The sequence below is a fragment of the Oncorhynchus gorbuscha genome, linkage group LG16 (assembly GCF_021184085.1).
Source record: "Oncorhynchus gorbuscha isolate QuinsamMale2020 ecotype Even-year linkage group LG16, OgorEven_v1.0, whole genome shotgun sequence".
NCBI classification, from domain to species: Eukaryota; Metazoa; Chordata; class Actinopteri; order Salmoniformes; family Salmonidae; genus Oncorhynchus; species Oncorhynchus gorbuscha.
The window spans coordinates 13,940,769-13,945,095 of record NC_060188.1 but is presented as its reverse complement, the minus strand read 5'-3'; positions in this window follow the sequence as shown (position 1 = coordinate 13,945,095).

The window sequence follows — 4,327 nt, the reverse complement described above, 5'->3', positions numbered from 1 at the left end:
TACATCTGGCCCTTCTTTGGACAGTATGTTAACTAACCTCCAAACGAGCTTCAATGCCATACAACACTCCTTCCTAGGCCTCCAACTGCTCTTAAATTATAGTTAAACTAAATGCATGCTTTTCAACCGATCGCTGCCTGCACCCACCCGTCCGACTAGCATTACTACTCTGGACAGTTCTGACTTAGAATATGTGGACAACTACAAACCCCTAGGTGTCTGGCTAGACTGTAAACTCTTCTTCCAGACTCATATTAAACATATCCAATCCAAAATGAAATCTAGAATCGGCTTCCTATTTCGCAACAAAGCCTCCTTCACTCATTCCGCCAAACATACCCTCGTAAAACTGACTATCCTACCGATTCTCAATTTCGGTGATTTAATTGACAAAATAGCCTCCAACACTCTACTCAGCACACTGGATGCAGTCTATCACAGTGCCATCCGTTTTGTCACCAAAGCCCCATATACCACCCACCACTGCAACCTGTATGCTCTCGTCGGATGGCCCTCGCTACATATTCGTCGCCAGACCCACTGGCTCCAGGTCATCTATAAGTCTTTCCTAGGTAAAGCTTCACCTTATCTCAGCTCACTGGTCACGATAGCAACACCCACCCATAGCACGCGCTCCAGCAGGTATATCTTTCTGGTCATCCCCAAAGCCAACACCTACTTTGGCCGCCTTTCCTTCCAGTTCTCTGCTGCCAATGACTGAAACTAATTACAAAAATCGCTGAAGTTGGAGACTTCTATTTCCCTCTCTAACTTTAAACATTAGCTATCTGAGCAGCTAACCAATCCCTGCAGCTGTGCACAGCCCATCTGTAAATAGTCCATCCAATCTACCTACCTCCTCCCCATATTGTTTTTATCTACTTTTTTGCTCTTTTCCACACCAGTACTTCTACTTGCACATCATCTTCTGCACATCTGTCACTCCAGTGTTCATTTGCTAAATTGTAATTACTTCGCCGCTATGGCCTATTTATTGCCTTACCTCCTCATGCCATTTGCACACACTGTATATAGACTTTTTTTCTATTGTGTTGTTGACTGCATGTTTGTTTATTCCATGTGTAACTCTGTGTTGTTGTTTGTGTCGCACTGCTTTGCTTTATCTTAGCCAGGTCGCAGTTGTAAATCAGAACTTGTTCTCAACTGGCCTACCTGGTTAAATAAAGGTGAAATCAAAATCAATAAATAAAATAAACGTAGGCTTCCAACTAAAGGGGGAGAACATTGACATTGCTCTGAGACAAATTGAAAAAATGTTGCTGCATTACTCAGCAAGCTTTTTGCACAATGTTATGATTGCCTCGAGAAAATGAGGTAGAGCGTGATAGTGTGTGCTTATGTGTGTGCATATGTTTGTGTCCATGTGCGTCTGTGTGTGTCATTCAAGGCTGCCTAATGTTTTGAGGTGGGCCAGCGATTGCGTCTCTTCAGCTGAAAGAAAGAGGAAAAAGATAGAAAACAGAAAAGAAGTCCTCCTGGTCTGGAATTCTGTTTCTATAAAGTACACACTCCTACACACAGCTCACTACTCCATTTCATACCTTATTTGTCAATGCCATCGCAGGCGGAGTAACAATTCAGCCATTTCTTACACAACACCTCCCACGCAACCACAACTTCCATGGTCCTGAGAACACTGAGCAGCTTGCTTTGAATCATCCCCTCATGCACAGAATGTCAGTCACTCTTGAGTGAAAAAATCTAATTAGGACACATGATGTGTAACTGAGGATGCAGTGTCCTCAGCAGACATTTGGGTCTTGGAGAAGAGATGGGGAACACAGGAAGTGGTGACGTGTGCAGTAACTTTGGTTTGGTTGCTTTGGTTTTTAATTCACCTGCTTAGCTCCTCCAATGGGCTAGAGGGGACGAGGGGACTGCTGGTTTATCATTTACAACCAGAATTTTTTCTAATGATGGAGGCAGGAGAGAGATGGGTGACCTTTCAGGCATTGTGGGGGAGGTCTCTCCCTGTCGCAATATCTCTGTAATGTACAGAAGTCTGCTGCCACTGGGAATATGCATCAGGGAGGAAATCGCCCAATTAATTGACTGACCACTCTAAATGGTCAATGGACAGGGACGGACTGGGAACAGAAATCGTCCCAGACATTTATAACACATTGGCTCGTTTTGTTCTTTGAGGCCCCCACACCAGCCCATTGTTTTTCCCTTAAGGCCCCCATTACAAGACAAGTAATGACAATTTTGTGCAAAAAAACACAATTTAGACAGGCCCACTGGGCTCTGAGAGAGAGCACTGGAATTGTCCGTATGATGGCAAACTAACAGAAGAAAAGCAGATATAGATTTGTTTCTAAATGCCAACATTAGCATCTCTGTTTTAACTGGTGGTCTTGTCAAATATATTCTCCAATAGGTTCTATTGTGCCATTATAAATCAATACTTATCAGATGTTCTCATGCTACGGTCACAAGACGCAGGCCTCCTAATTGTCCCTAGAATTTCTAAGTAAACAGCTGGAGGCAGGGCTTTCTCCTATAGAGCTCCATTTTTATGGAATGGTCTGCCTACCCATGTCAGAGACGCAAACTCGGTCTCAACCTTTAAGTCTTTACTGAATACTCATCTCTTCAGTGGGTCATATGATTGAGTGTAGTCTGGCCCAGGAGTGGGAAGGTGAACGGAAAGGCTCTGGAGCAACGAACCGCCCTTGCTGTCTCTGCCTGGCCGGTTCCCCTCTTTCCACTGGGATTCTCTGCCTCCACCCTGTTACGGGGGCTGAGTCACTGGCTTGCTGGGGCTCTCTCATGCCGTCCCTGGGGGGGGGGGGGTGCGTCACCTGGGTGGGTTGATTCACTGTTGTTGTCAGCCTGTCTGGGTTGGCGCCCCCCCCTTGGGTTGTGCCGTGGCGGAGATCTTTGTGGGCTATACTCGGCCTTGTCTCAGGATGGTAAGTTGGTGGTTGAAGATAGCCCTCTAGTGGTGTGGGGGCTGTGCTTTGGCAAAGTGGGTGGGGTTATATCCTTCCTGTTTGGCCCTGTCCGGGGGTGTCCTCGGATGGGGCCACAGTGTCTCCTGACCCCTCCTGTCTCAGCCTCCAGTATTTATGCTGCAGTAGTTTATGTGTCGGGGGGCTAGGGTCAGTTTGTTATATCTGGAGTACTTCTCCTGTGCTATTCGGTGTCCTGTGTGAATCTAAGTGTGCGTTCTCTAATTCTCTCCTTCTCTCTTTCTTTCTTTCTCTCGGAGGACCTGAGACCTAGGACCATGCCCCAGGACTACCTGACATGATGACTCCTTGCTGTCCCCAGTCCACCTGGCCATGCTGCTGCTCCAGTTTCAACTGGCCTGGGCCCTAGGACCATGTCCCAGGACTACCTGACATGAGGACTCCTTGCTGTCCCCAGTCCACCTGGCCATGCTGCTGCTCCAGTTTCAACTGTTCTGCCTTACTATTATTCAACCATGCTGGTCATTTATGAACATTTGAACATCTTGGCCACGTTCTGTTATAATCTCCACCCGGCACAGCCAGAAGAGGACTGGCCACCCCACATATGCTCTCTCTAATTCTCTCTTTCTTTCTCTCTCTCGGAGGACCTGAGCCCTAGGACCGTGCCCCAGGACTACCTGACATGATGGCTCCTTGCTGTCCCCAGTCCACCTGACTGTGCTGCTGCTCCAGTTTCAACTGTTCTGCCTTATTATTATTCGACCATGCTGGTCATTTATGAACATTTGAACATCTTGGTCATGTTCTGTTATAATCTCTACCCGGCACAGCCAGAAGAGGACTGGCCACCCCACATAGCCTGGTTCCTCTCTAGGTTTCTTCCTAGGTTTTGGCCTTTCTAGGGAGTTTTTCCTAGCCACCGTGCTTTTACACCTGCATTGTTTGCTGTTTGGGGTTTTAGGCTGGGTTTCTGTACAGCACTTTGAGATATCAGCTGATGTACGAAGGGCTATATAAATAAATTTGATTTGATTTGATTTGACTTGATTTGACTATAAATGTATGTGACTGATTGATGTGCTGGAAAATTTCTCCTGAACTCCCTTGGGAAAAAGATCGCCACACCTTCTACGTTAACAATAGCATACTTCGGTTATTATCAAGAGGGCATACACCAGGCTACAGATTAAGTGGACAGAAACTGGTGGAGTGCAATGTCCAATTGACTCTATATGTAATTCAAAGAGTAGAATCCCCAAAGCCCCCCATCTCTCTCTCACACACACACAAACACACAGTAATTTATTCCAACACCTCCTACTTTTTTCTCTGGAGCGCCTGCGAGCAGAAGACCCGTTACCTAGTTACAAGCGAGTGATGGTGCAACG